Genomic DNA, 17,910 nt, shown 5'->3' with positions numbered 1-17,910 from the left:
TTGATTTTCCGTAATTATTTTTAGACCAAATAACAACAAGAAAAATTAGTTGTCAATGTTAACAGGGATATTTGTTAAGAATGATGTGTGCACTAAAGGAGCTAGAGAAAATGACTCGCGACACTTGTCTAGAGTCAACTCTTAATTTGGAAAGTACGTTCGTTATTACAATCCCAAAAACACAAAAAATCTTCCCCATTAAATAAAATTCTCCGATGTCAACGTTAAAATTCCTAGTTTTTTCCACACATTTTTCCCAAACCAGTGGCAAAACTACATCTAAACCAAGAATAAGCGAACAAACAATCGTTATTCGTCGAACTCCGAGCTCCTATTTGATCCCCCCCATATAGTAGTATTAAGAAAAATTTCGCAATAACTTTATATAATTTTAAAAGCATTCTCATATATACTGAATTTGGTTTCTTGAAGCGGATAAAAAAGGTAGTTTTAGGCGGGACTAGGGTAGCATATGGTCGAAAAGGGGGCCCAACGTAAGGGTCCCCGCTTATTTTTAACATCTTTGAAACCCAATATGATCTGGGCATCGCCATATAAAAATAAGGCTTCCATTTTTCTAGACTCCTGAAAAGGTGTTTGCCAAACGTTTTTCATTTCTTTACGGGAAGTTTTAAAACATCCAACCCATCTCCGGCCAAATGTTTAGAGAGAAGAAAAAAAACGCATCTCAGTTTAATCCCTCGATTTCTCAATGAAAACCTAATCCATAACCTAAACTCGGTATGAGCACTTCGAAAGAGTACTTACTATACAGGGTGTTTCTGATAAGTCTGCCATAAATTAGAGATTGTGCTCTCATAGGGTCAAACTGAGTGGAAAGTGTAAGCAGAACTTTATTTACGACGATAGGGGCCAATCCATGTTTTGGGAGCTCATATCTCTGCACGTAACTAAATGTTGTAGACCCCATCCATGTTCTGGTGACACTTGCCTCTGACTCAGTTTGACCCTAAGAACACACCTTTTAATTTACGTCAGACTTATCGTAAACACCCTGTACATACCACCATAACTTCCAAGGAGACCCGAGGACCGCGAAACAAAGACGCACATATGCAGTTTAAACGGCAGCCGACATAAATAAATATGAGATCCCAATACAAAAACAATAAAAGCCATGGAATATCCTCGAATCATTCCATGAGAATTTTTATTTTCAAAATCTCGTGCGGCGTTTTGCTTTTCCTTGTGACAGAGAAATTTTGTTATGAATCACGTGACACGGTGGGGTGTTGTTTTCTTCATTGACAACCAAAATTTAACTTGATATATTTTATAATTCAGTTATGTTTAATGCATTTAATCTTTCAAAATTAGGGTCTAAATAACATGAGGTTTTTTTAATAGGTTTTTGGAGAGTCAAATATTTTTAAAAACAAAACAAATCTACAAAAACAGGTGGTTATACCTGAAACGCTATACTACACCTTTATACTATGAGCGACGAAGCGTTAGAAAATTCGTAATGTCACCGTGTACCTTTAAAAAAACCGCTCTGATGTATATTTGCGCTTTCTTCGACAACATCTAAGGATTAAAAAAGTCCCCTTCTTCCCGTATACTTTAAGGGAGGAATTCTTTTTCTCTCTCTCTCTCTCCAAAGAGGCGGTATATCTGGTGTCAAATAACGGACTTTTTTTTCACCAAGAGTATTAGAAGCATGGGGTTTTCAAATCTCGATGGGCTCTAAACAATATTTTTAAGCCTAGGTCTAATTTAAAAACATTAAGACCATTATGATTGGAGATATCACGTTTTTATTAAAGAAAAGAAACTTCTACAACTATAGAAAAGAAACTTCTACAACTATAGAAAAGAAACTTCTACAACTATAGAAAAGAAACTTCTACAACTATAGAAAATAAACTTCTAAAACTATAGAAAAGAAACTTCTACAACTATAGAAAAGAAATATGCTTTTTTTCGGTTGTTGCTTTATTATTAATTCTTTACTCGCGACATACGTATTAAAATAAAAGCAATTTCTGTTTCATAACCGTTACTTATAAAGAAATATTTACGAAATTATAAGGATTTGAGATTAATATCAACTTTATAAAGAGGATCTAGTACTTAAGTCTTGTTAGTGGGAGAAATAAGTAACCCCGTTTTTAGTTTTAAAAAGAAACAACAAAATGGTAAAAAGAAGCATTCCCCATCAATTATTAAACATTCGAGCAAATATTCTTTATTTGCTTAAAATTATTAACTAACTAGTAATTAATTATAGTTACATTTATATAATCAAAACTACCTAAAAACTTTTATAAAAGAAAATTTTGACAAGGATGTTTTTAATTTTGCGTGCATTCTTAAAAAATTGGAAAGAAAAAATTCAATAATTATGAAGTAATCTTTCTTTTTATAGAGAGACTTTCTCTTGTAAATAACAATAAGAAAAAGGGGTATAGAGAACTTAAAGAAAAAAAGAGTTTCGACTGAATCTTTCAGGGTTATTAAAGTTTGCGGTCATGGTTCAGGTACATTTTCAAAGGATTTGGTATGGGAAGGAGGTTAATTTTCTCTCTAACGAACATCGTATAGCTTTCCTCTTCCATTTCAACGTCATTTGGATCTTTATCTTCATAGGCCACCCTTTTCCAAATAATTGGGGGTTGCCATTGACGGAATGATCTTCTGAAAGCGCTAGAGTTGTTAGATTTGTCACTCGCGGATGAATCGGGAACAGTTTTACACAGCCGCCATGGTTGAAATTTTTTTTCAAAAGTAGCGAGCATGGCGTCAACCAACTGGCCCATGTTGAACAGTTTGCTCGAAGATCCCGGCATGGGCCTTTATGGCATTTGGCTATTTCCTCTTTCACGTACCCAATGGTGATGCAGTTCATCTTGAAGACTAAACGATAAACGGATATTCAATGAATAAAGGGAAGTAGCCACCTGTACTTAACATAAGCCAATCAGCGGTATAAGTAACAGCGTTAAGTTTGCCAGTGTAACGCGAAAACAGTAAGTGTTTGAATAGATCAGGGGTTTTAAAAGGTTAGGTATGGCTAAAACCATATTACCAATGCGTTACTTTTTCACCCAAATAACATTCTCGGCCAAAGGGGTTTGGGGTAATCAAGAATGTTATTTGAGTCAAGCTTGACCCTGGTAATGTATGGCTAATAGTATTACCTATATATTACCTTTTCACCCATACGACTCTTTCCAAAGGTATTCCCCATTATAATAAAAACGGCAACCATCTACGTAGCTATACTATCGTACCCCATGTATAGTAACAAGAATCCATACATTTAAGAGGAATCATTCTGTAGCCTCCCGGACTCCCTTTTATAAGTCGCCAAAGATTGAGTGAGTAACCCCTCGACTCCCATTAAAAACAGGCAATGATTAAGTGAGTAGCCCCTCGATTCCCTTTTAAAATCTCCAAAGATTAAGTGAGTTGGCCGTCGACTCCCACTAAAAACCGGCAATGATTAAGTGAGTAGCCCTCGACTCCCTTTATAAATAGGCTATGAATAATTGTGTAGTCCCTCGACTCTGCTAAACTGGCCAGTCATTGAGTGTACTCCATTGAATTGAAAAATCGCCGATTAAGTTAGTAGCCCCTCGACTCCCTTTATAAATCGGCTATGAATAAGTGGGTTGCCTCTCGACTCTTTTAAAATCGAAAATGATTGAGTTAGTAGTCCCTCGAATCGCCAATCATTACTTATGAATTAGTGAATAGCTCCTCGATTCCCTTTAAATATTACCAATTATTAAGAAGTTAGCACCTCGACTCCCTATAAAAATCGCCATTGAATAAGTGAGTAGCCCCTCGACTCCCTATAAAAATCGCCATTGAATAAGTGAGTAGCCCCTCGACTCCCTATAAAAATCGCCATTGAATAAGTGAGTAGCCCCTCGACTCCCTATAAAAATCGCCATTGAATAAGTGAGTAGCCCCTCGACTCCCTATAAAAATCGCCATTGAATAAGTGAGTAGCAACTCGACTGACTTTAAAAATCGCCAATGATTTAGCGAAAGGCCCCTAGACTCCCTTTTGAAATCGCCAATAGACTGCCTTTGACGCGTAAGCGTTTGAAAGAGAATTTGGCTTAGGGTTACGAATAGCAGATACGTAAGCGATTGAAGTGAACTTGGTTTAGGGTTTCGTTTTCATTCTCTACTTAAGTGAGGCTAAAATTTAAAATCAATTATAGCATTTCCCTACGTATATCAGCGAAATGCTATAATTGATCGTGACATTTCCCAACGGATGTCATTTAAAAAGTTTCTTCAAAAATATGTGCCATTGCGCATCCGCACCGCACTCTTATTTAAATCATTCTTTTCCGTTTTCACTCTCCCTTTAAAAAGGCGAACGATACTTTTTCTTCAGACCAAGTGAAAATAATAGCCCATCGTTAGATGTTCACCAAACGATGTAGCGAAAAACCCTGGATAAAGAATGCGCGTGAGCTTGAAATTTTATTATCACGCTATAGGATCAGCTTATTCCGTATATACTCTATTACAAGATCGGTTGTCAGCACTCGCAAACCTAGGTCTCAATGTAATTTAGCCTTGCGCGTGCTGACAAGAGGCTAAAAAACTTCGGGATATTTTAAACGATTTTAAATCCTGAAGATCCTGAAGTTTTTTGTCTCTTGACAGCACGTACATGGCTAGGTTACATCGAGACCAAGGTTCGGGCGTTCTGACAACCGATGTTGTAACATGAGTATATACAGCATAAGCTGTCGTTCGAGATAGGGAGTTGCCTATCCTATAGCGTGAAAACAAATTTCACGCTCTCGGGCATTCTTTATCCATGGAAAAACTATCGCGCTACCTTTAAGATTTCTAGATTATTATCCTTAACCTGGAAAATGAAAAGCAAAAGCACGCGTCTTCTATTCATCGCATTCTATTCTAAATTCTGGGCACCCGACACCCCGGGAAATACATCTTATCCCGCGTCTAATTACCCCGCTTTCAATTTGAGAAACATTCTCCGCACTTTCCAAGAAGGACAATCGCGTTTAAAGATACCAGATTCCACGCATTTTTATAAACCAGCTCAATCCATTCAAACAATTACCATTAAATTACTAATTTTAATTTGTTGAGAAAAATAATTAACGCTCAAGTATGGCTAATCGTAATAAAAACATCAAACTATATAAGTAACGTAATGATTAGGTTAATGTAATTTGATTGCTTTAACCATGAATAAAACCCGAAAGTTCTAAATTAGACGGGGGCATCTTATGATGAATAAAGTAATAATAATTATTGTCACTAGAGGGCGGGAAAAAGTGTAATATCACTGGGTCATCTTGTTAATGTTCACCAGAGTGATAAATTTATAGCTCCCGAAGAAAGATGGTGATTATTTGAAAATAAGTTGCCATGGATTATGAAATGCTGGTCATAAACACTAGTTAATGACGAGGGCACTTTATTATTATAAAAAAACCGTTTTTACAAACGGAAAAAACCTGATATATACTACATCGTTGATTTTGTGTCGCCACTCACTGTTCTTGTCACGGCTTCTAAGGGACATATATTATTTATTCTAACCGTTTCATATAACACCACCATTTATTAAAGCGGTAACATTACGTCATGACAATTAATATCACATGTCATAACAGCACCAATTATTAAAGCGGTAATATTACGTCATGACTATTAATTTCACATGTCACAGCTAAAAACTGTCGATTCTTATCAGGGGCGTCAACTTCATTATCTTAACACATTTTCTTTACTTTTTATTTCGGCTGACATTTTTTGAAGCCAAAAATAAATTATTTTTGCCATAACAACGAAGTTATGGTAAAAATGTCAGCCGAAATAAAAAGTAAAGAAAATGTGTTAAGATAATGAAGTTGACGCCCCTGATAAGAATCGACAGTTTTTAGCTGTGACATGTGAAATTAATAGTCATGACGTAATATTACCGCTTTAATAATTGGTGCTGTCATGACATGTGATATTAATTGTCATGACGTAATGTTACCGCTTTAATAAATGGTGGTGTTATATGAAACGGTTAGAATAAATAATATATGTCCCTTAGAAGCCGTGACAAGAACAGTGAGTGGCGACCCAAAATCAACGATGTAGTATATATCAGGTTTTTTCCGTTTGTAAAAACAGTTTTTTTATAATATGTGTCCCTTCCTTGAAAGGCTTGGTCTTACTGATAATGAAATATGAAATGACTAATTTCAAACGGAATGGATATTTAAAAATACTTTTATAATGTATGATTGTATGGGTAGCAAGTTTTTATTTAAACAGTAGGTTTTATTTTTTTTTTTCAATAGTAGAAGGTAAACATCCTTGAGATTTGCGTAAAGCCTATCGCGATAAGTTATTTTTGAATCGTTGTAAACAGATTTTTTCTAGGAGAAGATTTTACTTTGCGACTCATTTTCACGCACAAAAGTAATCGACTAGTAGATAACTAAACGGTGGAAAATTAGGGAATGGGGTGGTAAAAATACTGTGACATACGCTAGAGTGAGACCACCAAAGTCTCAGTAAACGAATATATATCAGCCAGTAGAGGCAACCGAACCTCTGATCCCCCACCAGCACCAGGGTTAAAAACGAATAGTCGTTATTGTCGTTTATTCGTTTGAAGCCATAGGCCTGCCATTTGTGGCGTCAAAATTATCTACTCTCCAGTTCAAAAGAGGGGCAACCGAGCCTCTGACCACCCACCGTGACATACGCTATAGAGAGTACGGAGATACGTGCATTCTAACCTCAGTGCCTTGGAGTTACCAGAATTTTGAACTCGAGTACGTCGTTAAAAGATCCCCCACCATGATAAGAGCTAGATAGAGCCTACCCTCGAGAAAAACCTACGCGACTTACGCGACCTATACGCTCGTGGCAGCACAAGGGTTAAAAACGAATTGTCGTTTATTCGCGTGAAACTGTAGGGTTGCCATTTCTGCACCTCAAAAAAACTTACGCTAAAGGGGGCTGTTTGCGACACAAGGGTTAAAAATGAATTGGCGTTTATTCGCTTGAAGCCATAGGCCTGCCATTTCTGGCGTCAAAATTATCTACTCTCCCGTTTCAAAAATTTGCCCGTACAAGGGCAGGAAACTCGAACGACCCGTATATATCAGCCAGTCTGTCGACTGGCTTAAATAATAAAATGATTTCTAACTTAAACAGACACACGTATCAGAAGTGAAATCCTATATTTTCACAGAATGAACGAGAAAATCCCACATTTCCGCCGAATGACCTATAAAATCCTGCGTTTTCGCCGAATGACCTATAAAATCCTGCGTCTTCGCCGAATGACCTAAAATTAAATTAAATAAAATTTTGGGCCTAAATAGCATTGGCGACCATCTAAGCCGAAATACCTAGTCGCTATTTAGGCCCAATATTTATGTTTGGCAACACTGAAAATGTGCTGTACAGTGGAGAAACTGGCACTCGTCGTGAAGCACTCCGTTGCCTACGGAATAAGTAGTTCAGTGATGCCAGGTGGGAAAAGTGGAATTTCCCTTTTTGGTGGGCCAAAATTTCCCTGGTTCAGGGTTGCCAGATTCGGCGCATAGAAAATGAATGAATTATAGCATGACGAATGTTAATGGCGATGTATTCTCGTCTGCTAAGTAAGTGACCGATTGTGGTCGTTACCAACAATAGATCAATTATTTAGCATAAGACTTTTGATAATTAAATGTTTAGTAATTACTAAAAACAGTAGCAGGGCTGCCAAAAAATGTGAACTCAACTTAAATAACAAGTCAATTTGATGAAGTTGTTCAATTTTTTATGTTGAGATTCTTGGCTTTGAATAAAAAAATTCTTCCCATGGAATAGACCTAACCAACAATTAAACAAGTTGGCTTGGTCTAGCCTCCATCTAAGGGATAGGATCACGTGACTAACAAAGTTGACTGTAGCACCATCTGTTGTTGAGCGACGAAAATAAATCTCTTACTTTTCTGATTGGTTTAAGAGTCTGACTCTTGGGGTAAAACGGGTTCTGCGCATGGCAAAAATCAAGCCCATCATGTTATCCCTTTCTCTTCTCAAAACTCGAGCTCGAGATCTGAACCGTTATAAAAATTCAAAAGATTTGTTGGTTGGGTCTCGTTCCCTAGCCTAAAAATTGTAGGTTTTCAGGAGTCAAAATTTCCCTTAATCTGGCATCTCTGGGTCACCAGTTGAAGCTTGGCTGAAGATGGGGGGGGGCTTTACCTTATATATTTCGTCGCGTGATGGCGCTAGTTGCTATTCATCTATAAAGGGATCATTCATTAAAGCATGAACCTTCTATATAATGGACCAGAATCTTAATGGCGGATCCCATGTTAAAATTTTCTCACAAAAGTGTCCCAAAATAATAAAGGAAAAAAAAATTTTAGCAGACGACAATGTCTTGGAGAGAGACGGTATAATATAAACAAGTAAAATGGCCGCTTGGTCTAATTTCTCTAAGCCTTGTGACTAATGTTAATTTTTTTGCATCTATTTAAAAGTTAAGTTTAGTAAAGTAATTAAAAAACGGAAAAATAAAGATTTGCGCCTTTGCCAATTGTCAAAGTGACTCAAGGAAATTGAAATGTAGAAGTTTTGAACCCTTCACAAAATCACCACCACGTTTGTTTACGTTGTACTGCGCTGCGCGTACCATGCGAAATAGGCGAGCAACTGCGCACAGACGTTGTAAGCGGGGAAATAAATAAAACTTCCCAGTTTCTAATCCTTCTAGACAGCGCGACAACTAACGTCGTATAACCTTGTAGGAAAAGAACTTCTATTTTAAAGACCCCCAAAACGTAATCCTCATATTTATTTTCGAACGGTTCTACACATTCTATTCGTCTTAATCGAGTTAATGGAGTCATGCAGGGGAAAGGATTGAAAACCGGTAAAGAAATCTATCCATAATCCGTTGATCCCGAGACCGAGTTCACTAAACCTGTATTATCCGTACCTATGTACTACTTCACAAAATAATGAGCGAAGGCTCTTCCTTTATGGAAATCCATAAACAGAGTGAAACAATATTTAAGCTTTCCATATATGCGGCCATAGATGGCGGGAAATCCCACTCCTTTAGTAGGTTGGAGTTGGTAGTACCAAAGAGAATATACCAAGAGGAGCAGAAACTTTGGAAATGGGGACCGGCTCTGAATTTTGAGAAACAAATTCCGGTTGTTCACGTGACCGCGTCGTCTGCTTAAAAATTACCTTTAGTACGTCAACGGACCAGGGTGGGAAATAAGGATGTTTTTCAAACTGGACATTGGGCCAGCGGCCCCTCTGGCCTGAAATAAATAAACTGGTCCATGACCACTGACAAGGGCGCGTCGTCTGCTAAATTGAAGAAGTGGATAATTAAAATATATTAGCTAGTGTCTGGACTCTGGAAACCCTTGAATTTTTTAATGGTCCTGTGGACCACTGACCCCCCTCCGATTTAATTTTTAAACTGGTCCAGGCAAATTTTTAAACTGGTCATTTGCCCTGTGCCACCGCCTTATTTCCCACGCTGCAACGGACAAACCAGAGATCAACCCTTTGCCACCACCAAAAATAAGCAGCCGACATAATTTAACCCATAACAGGCGTCGCTGCTTAGCCAATCAACAAAAACCGGACCTAGTTACTCCGAAACCGTGACTGGGCTTTTCAAAAGCCTTTTGAAAGTCTAGACTTTCTGCTCCTCTTGGTATATTCTCTTTGGTAGTACTTGCGTAATCTAATACATAGTTTACAGGCGTGTTGGATTCCTACCATTAACACAAGGAGACCAAGCGACTTGGAGTGTAAAATCGTCTGCTATTTTACACTCTAAGTTGCCCGGTCTCCTTGTGCAAATGGTAAGAATCCTCCTTGCGTGTAAATTATGTATAAGAGAAGAAAAATGTGACTGAGGTGAACGCTCAACGAGTTTTAGTAGCTGAGACTGACGTGAGCTCGAAGTTAAATATCGAGCCCCGCTTGAGCCCGAACTTTATAAAGCGATCAGGGCCCCCAGCCGAATTTTGAAAATATTTATAGGAAATATAGGACTTTTTTCATGAAAATATAGGATTTTATAGGACGTTTTACCGGAATTATAGGATTATACAGGACACTAAAATATTAATTTTTTTTTAAGAACCAGTACTGCAAAGAAAGGCCGAGTAATTAAACAAAATGTTCAAAAACATACCCTCCATAGGATAGCATTACACTAAACTTTGGAGGCTCATAACTCTGGTTCTACTAGAGATACGGGGATCTCCTTTGTGTATGTTATAGTCCTATTTGCCCCCCATACAACCATACAAAAAACTTAGGGCTACGACAAACAGGGGCCGAGTATTTAAGCAAAATGTTCATAAACATACTCCCCTCCTTAGGAAAAGGATTACACGCAATTTTGGAGGCTCATAACTCTGTTTCTACTAGAGATACGGGGATGCCCTTTGAGTATGTTATAGTCCTATTTGCCCCCATACAACCATACAAAAAACTTAGGGCTGTGACAAACAGGGGCTTCCAGAATAATAGAAATATATAGGACACTAAAATAAATGGTGGTGCACACTGAATGTTCTGTTATCAGAACCATAATATAACGAGCTATTTTTAACTAGTTAAGCTACAATACGAGGGAAACCATCCCCATTTCATGATATTTTTTAGACCCAAATCCTGGTTTAACCGATGGTTTGCTTAGAATTCGCCCAAATTTCAAAATTATAGGATTTTATAGGATTTTTGGCGATTTTAACCAAAATTATACGATTTTATAGGACAGTTTTAAAAATATAGGATTTTATAGGAATTATAGGACCTCTGGGGGCCCTGAGCGATGTTCCCGAGCCGCGTCCCGTTATTTAAACTGTAACCGTTCTGTCGAACCCCGGTCAGAATTACTCAGATTAGCATAAGTCAGATCCGATCCTAGTTTAAGTCTTTAAGAAGACAAGTATTTAAATTAAGACAAGGTTGTAAGTGCAAGATTCGAATTTGGTGGGGACTGAATAAAATCAGAGACAATAGTGACATCTAGTGGTATATTTTGTGTATATTTAGTATTTTTGTATATCCACTCGGTGTGGCTCTCGTTGGTTGCTCTTTTGTTATTATTAACCCGCTGCCAACTCTAATACAAGGCCTCGAAATGTACGACAAAAGCATTCTTTATGTGACATTTTGAATTTGCGCTTAGTAACCGTTAGATGGCTTTTCTGAGGCGAATTTTCGCGATGACGAAAGTAAATTCGTACTGCGCAGTCTCCCATGACGTCACGTGGGAAATAAGGCTTTTTTTAAACTACTAAATAACCTGGTCCATGACCATTGACCAGGGCACATCGTCTGCTAAACTAGAGAAGTGGGTAATTAAAATATTGGAATTTATAATGTCTGTGTCCGAATTCAGCTGCCAAAGAAATCTCCTCCTACCTCTCCTAAGCTCGCTCATTGGTCATTCCAAATGAAACTTAAGGCATTTCATTGGCAGTGGAAGTTTTTGGGAAAAACGTAAGGGCTGTGATAGGTTGAAATTTCCATGCAGACGCCATCGACACGTGTCAAAACGTACACCAAATTTAAACTAGTATTTTTCGAACTCGGAAACCGTTCAGCATCATGAACCGGTTTATTGACCGGTTTTTCTGCTTTTTTTTTTCGAGCCGAACTTAGCAGATTACACTTCGTCGTTGCTAACAATTTCCCATAGTTTTGAATTTGGCGCCAGTTTAAAACCTCAGAAAAGCGACATCTAGCGCCATTTGTGAAATCCTAACTGCCACCCCCCTTTTATTCCTATCGCAAGGCCTAGTATTAGAGAAGGCAGTGATCAACCATGCGTGATTATTTCCCCGACGTTAAGTCCTTACTCTGCAAATATAACACAGGTAGCCTTTCATAAAGGGAGCCCTTACAAAACTATCAAATTTGAGTCCGAGCTGAGCTCAAACTTATTATAACGATGAGCCCAAGCCTGAGCTGAGACCCGTTATTTAAATAATCAAATTTGAGCCCGAGTTTAGATTACTTTAGAAAGTGAAAATTTCGTGAGCCAGCCCGAGCCGGACTACTTTTTATATTCAAGAGGTGGGGGTTACTGGTCCTTGGGACCACTTTATCAATTGCAAATCCACAGAACCAAAGCAGGGACCAGTTTATTATTTTGAACACTAGAGGGGGGGGTCACTAGTCCCAAGGGCTAGTTTAAAAAATACTCTAACATCCCAGACTGCCAGTACAAAAACCCGTAGGCAACGAGCACGGGAAACTTTAGGAGAATAAAAGGCCCTTAACACTCTCAAAAATATTGACCAATTACGTCTGAATCGGGCCAAAATATCTTTTCTAGGCACAAATTGCGGCTCTGTAAACGAACGGGGGTTAATTTTGTATGAAAACCAGCTCTAATATCAAAAACGGATCAATGTAATTATATTTCATTGAGAAACGTCGTCTGCTTATATTTCAACCGCACCCACAAATCTTAAGGCGCCTTCTATTGGACAAAAATGTCTCTATTTTCCGGACCAGTTAAATAATTCGGTAATAATAAGTACAAAGGAGGGTTCGTGATGTCATTAATACCAAATTAAGAGTGAATTGAATTGAATGGGGGGGGGGCGTTCTTACCCAATCGGTCAATTCCTCGCTACTAAAATATTCTTCAGCGGGAAGAGCAGCGTTGGCGTGACTTTGCGCGGGCGTACCCGAAGACGAGACCACGGAACTGTTGGGTACTACAAGTAAAGAAGAACTTGAGGTCGGAGGTGTGCTGTGTTTGGGCGTTCTACTACCATCGCTTCCTGGCCCCGATCCACCCCCGCTTTTACGATGCAGCAATGGACTTTTCTTGCGTTTCATCCTCTTAGTTAGGCTTAAAAGAACACTCACAATCATAATCACTTTAATGTAGAAATAATTAAAGGTCAAAAGAGTAATGGCACCTACTTGCCTTTGACTGTATTAAGCTCTATGGGTAGTTAACATGGAGTGCCACTACTCTATAGTCCAAATGGTAGTTTATTAACCAAATTAGTGTAGAAAACTTAATTAAAATCCTAATGATAAACATTTTAATTAAGAAGACTTACCCTAAGGTTCCTCGATTCCTGAATGACGCGTTATTAATTATAAATTAATTAACGCAGCTTATAATCATTAAGCCTTGGTTCTTTTCCTTTCCCATTGGAAAAGATGAGTAAGTGGAGGAATATGGGCTATTTATATATCACTTTGAAACTGTACGAATAACAATAATAAAACTTGGCTCCATGTTTAAAATTGTAACAAAATTATAACAGCCCTATTTAAAACCACAAAACCTACAGTTAAACTTCAGGAGTACAGTGCTGGGCAAAATTCGGGAAATTTTCTTTTCGGTAACTCGAGTTCTATAGAGCGGGATATGGTTTCGCGATGGTACTAGCCCTCAGTTTCTACGAGCGGAGCAAAGAGCAAATTTATTTTACCCTCCCGCTCGCACGGTTCTTAACTCAGCTAGCTAGGTTTCTCGTTCTCTCCTTTGTGAGAAAACCGGTTATCGTTAGCGTAATGCACGACAAAAGGGAGAGATGGTCCTGAGACTTCGAATGAGAAAGTCACCTTCGAGTTGGCTCCTGAGAATTAAAAGGAAAAGAAGAACGAAGGTCCACGAGGACAAGCTGAAAAAGTTCCCCCAGTCAACTACCACCGATCATTCTCGAGCTTGGTTCATCGCAAAGCAAGAAAGTGCGGGAGAACTGTTTCGACCATGAAAACGTAACGTACCTTTATCATTATTAATAATGAAGTCTTTCAACTTGTTCAATAGACGTTTCATTGTAAATAAAATCAGTAGCGTCGCTAGGGTTTGAAATTTGCGGGGGCTAAATCTGGGCAAACTATTTTAAAGTTATTATAAGAACTTAATATAAACAAGATGGCCCAGGGTAGTAGCCACATCGTTATCTATTTAATTAGCACATAAATAAAACGAAAAAAAAACAAAGACCCTAAAAAAAATCAGAATAGCGGTGGTAGCGTATCGTACAGCTGCGCCAGCCAGCCGGGTTCAATTCCCGGGTGCGGTGTGAAAATTGTTTAATTAAAATAAAATCTCTAATTGAGCTCAGCTACCACTATTGGTGGGTTGAGGTACTATCGAGTTCCATTTAAGCTAAAATCTGACGATAACAAAAGCGACTATCGTATACTACGATGTGGCTAAAATTGCATAATGGGTTCATTGGAAAATGTGTAGACCTTTAAAACTATCCGTAAATTTGTGTCAACGTGAAATTATTCGTATTTTAAAGATATGCAACCTTTTATTGATAAAGACTTTGGAACCGATTATGAAGGATTTTCACTCGTCTTAGGTTGATTTTTAGTTTTGGTTAGCTTTTAGTTCACACTATTGGGACTCCCATCGCAAGAACATGAAACATTTATCTTTTCTCCATCTGTTTTTTTTCTTCAAAATTTTTCTGTTTGATATTGAAACCTTTTTACATATTGCTACAGAATTTTGGGTTGCTAAGAGCAATTTTTAGGTAGGGTTTACGGATTATTTTGGGGGGGCTAAGTTTGGAATTTGGGGGGGCTAAAGCCCCCCCCCAAAAAAGGCCTAGCGACGCCACTGAATAAAATTGACCCTAAAATGTAAATAAAATTGACCCTAAAATGTAAATAAAATTGACCCTAAAATGTAAATAAAATTGACCCTAAAATGTAAATAAAATTGACCCTAAAATGTAAATAAAATTGACCCTAAAATGTAAATATTGAATATAAAATCTAAAAAGGCATGGCAAAACGCGTAAAATCAGAAACAATCCTTATGAATATAAATAAATTAAAATTAATAATATGAATAGTCATAATTAAATCCCCTAGACAATAAACGATCCATAAAAAATTTAAAAATTAGTTAATTAACCCTAGAAGAAGGGTGTGTCTCGCAACCCCCCACCCATTTCCTAGACACACGACGCGAGTAGTCACAGGCCAAACAGGCGTTTTATAGGGCTGGAGGCACCAAAGGTAAGGTCGCCCGTCCCTATGAGCTTTACTCAGTTAATGACGCGTTTTAGAGGAAGTTTAGTCTAGATTTTTTGCTCTTTCATTGGAATATTACATCTAAAGCTTATAGCGACGGGCGACCTTACCTTTGGTGCCTCCAGCCCTATAAAACGCCTGTTTGGCCTGGGACTACTCGCGTCGCGTGCCTAGGAAAATGGGTGGGGGTTGGGAGACACACATCTATATCTTCTAGGTTTAATTTTTAAATTTTTTATGGATCGTTTATTGTCTAGGAGATTTAATTATGATTATTTATATTATTAATTTTAATTTATTGATATTCATAAGGATTGTTTCTGATTTTACGTGTTTTGATTTAACGATGAGTTGCCATGCCTTTTTAGATTTTATAACTGAAGGGTCAATATTTACATTTTAGGGTCAATATTTACATTTTAGGGTCAATTTTATTTACATTTTAGGGTCAATTTTATTTACATTTTAGGGTCAATTTTATTTACATTTTAGGGTCAATTTTATTTACATTTTAGGGTCAATTTTATTTACAATGAAACGTCTATTGAACAAGTTGAAAGACTTCATTATTAATAATGATAAAGGTACGTTACGTTTTCATGGTCGAAACAGTTCTCCCGCACTTTCTTGCTTTGCGATGAACCAAGCTCGAGAATGATCGGTGGTAGTTGACTGGGGGAACTTTTTCAGCTTGTCCTCGTGGACCTTCGTTCTTCTTTTCCTTTTAATTCTCAGGAGAAAACTCGAAGGTGACTTTCTCATTCGAAGTCTCAGGACCATCTCTCCCTTTTGTCTTTAAAACGGAGGTGTAGGTTCAATCTAAACTAATGGGGTAGTTGGGTGCAATTAAAATTAAACCTAGTGGTCCTTTTGGAGGAAGCTTCTTTATTTGAGAGCTGTGGTCATCGTGATCCGGACTGAAACAAATCGCGATGGTATTGGGATATAACTGCTTACTAAAATAAATACTAATTCCTTTGAGTAACACCTGAAGCCTGTCCTCCCGGTGTAAATGGTATGAATCCTCCTAGGCTGTAAACTATGTACTTCCTTATCAGTGCCACCGATCCTCTCCTTGAACCCTCCGATCACTAAAAATGTCCTGTTTTCTCGCGCCATACTGTTCTTTTTTGTTTTTTTCAAGTCCGACTCACTGTCGCCAATATCGCGCACCTTTCTTCTCTTTTCTTTAAGTTCGACTCTCTAGCGCCAACATCCAATTATCTTTACCCTTTGACCCTTTTACTTTTATGTATTACTACTTCATAGACCAATACGAATATTACCTACAGAGAAACAAACTTCCAGGGGCACGCCTAGATACTGGATAATTTCCCTGTCGCCACAAGACAACACTAGACGCAGCCCAAGCTCACTGCATCTGAGAGACTAGCCAACTCGGTCATGCCTCTAGCGGTGTCTCCTCACATGATTGAAATTATCCACTATAGAGGCGTGCCCCTGGAAGTTTGTTTCCCTGCATGTAATATTCGTATTGGTCTATTGGCAACCATGTAAACGGTTTTAGCATGAGAGTGTTATATTTTAAAAATAGAAGTTAAGGTAGGACTAACTAAAGGTAGATGCGCGTCGTGCTATTGTTAGGTTTGGTAAAAGGGTTTATAAATAAAGGGAGGTCCAGTACTGAGAATTCCTTGGCCAAAAAACAACCAGCCGGAGGCCCCAAGAAGTCAGAACCACTCTGATTGTAAATATTTTATTATTTGCTTTACAGAAGCAACTATTTTGTTTATATTTTTGTATTTCCAACTAGCTAAATAGTTTATTTTTAATTTTGACGCTACAAGCTTAAAATTTGCTGCTGATGCCGACTAAATTTAGTTTTAACAAGGACATCACTGCCAAGTTCAGCTTAAGACTTAAGTAATCGTTTTTAGTTTTTCTTTTTCCAGTTTCCTCATCATGAACTGGTTCTGGAATCACCAAATGATGGGATTCTTCCAATTCGTTTTAAGGCTATTCTAAGCCTTGTGTAAATACTTTCATTTATTTCATATCAAATTCCCCTTTATTCAAATTAAAATAAAATAAAATTAGTCCAATAAAAGCGAAAAACACCCCCCTCCTTTTTGTTGAATAATCTAAGACCCCAAAACTGCACCCTCATGGACAAAATGGTTAAAAAGAAAAAAAGAAAAACAGGTATGCGTCATGGGTTTTCAACCAAATTTTCCGTGGCTCAGGGCAAAATTTACCCCTCTTTTTTTATGCACTAAGACCACCCCTAAGAAAAATTTGTAAAACCGAAGCTAGAGAGTGGCGGAGGTTAAATAAGCTACTTATCTCACCCTTTCGATCACAAAAAAAAAACTGTACAAAAGCACTGGTTTTCGAAAGAAAATCATTGGCACTCTCTCTCTCCTGACTCGAAAGGGAAGGGTCATCCCCCCCAAAAAAAATAAAGAAAAATTTAAAAACTTAAAAGATCTTGCGGAAATAATGTCATTCCACCTAAACTAAAGGAAAAAATAGATAGAACAAGGCGACCCAAGGGCTCGTAATAGTAGCCACATCGTACCGTAGTTAACAGGCGTACACAAAAAATTTGAGTGAATAGCCCCTCGTTTAACTGTTGTAAAATTATTACTTAAATTTTTTTACTTCTGTTATAATTACAATAGTGTGACACGAACGGAAAATGTGAGTGAATACCCCCACGATGCGCATCCTTTAATAGTGGTAAAACGTTATACCGGAAAACACCCATTAAAATAAGTACTGAAGATCAGAGTGAATAGCCCCTCGATGCCTTAAAAAATTATAACCCTTAATCCTTTACTTACGTTATAATAGTAATATCTGAGGCCCCAAGCTAGTACCTTAAACTCTTCTCGATTTTTGGAGAAATAAACGTAACTT

General features: G+C 37.8%; 1 long non-coding RNA gene across 3 annotated transcripts; it reads right to left on the bottom strand.

Annotated features, from left to right (window-relative positions):
- Positions 1 to 2,183: 2,183 nt before the first annotated feature.
- On the bottom strand, positions 2,184 to 13,332 carry LOC149650570 (uncharacterized). Of its 3 annotated transcripts, XR_016371577.1 has the most exons (5): positions 13,086 to 13,332; positions 12,943 to 12,995; positions 12,789 to 12,868; positions 12,625 to 12,731; positions 2,184 to 2,877 (listed from the first exon to the last, which is right to left on the bottom strand). It is a non-coding gene; the product is annotated as an uncharacterized LOC149650570 (long non-coding RNA). The 3 variants fall into 3 exon arrangements; XR_016371578.1 differs by having other exon boundaries at positions 12,943 to 13,332; XR_016371579.1 differs by lacking the exon at positions 12,943 to 12,995.
- Between the last annotated feature and the right edge of the window lie 4,578 nt (positions 13,333 to 17,910).

This window comes from Phalangium opilio, unplaced genomic scaffold (genome assembly GCF_054372755.1).
Source record: "Phalangium opilio isolate 3A_F unplaced genomic scaffold, DU_Popi_V2 ptg000086l_1, whole genome shotgun sequence".
In the NCBI taxonomy this organism is placed as follows: Eukaryota; Metazoa; Arthropoda; class Arachnida; order Opiliones; family Phalangiidae; genus Phalangium; species Phalangium opilio.
This window is presented reverse-complemented; position numbering and strand designations above follow the sequence as displayed.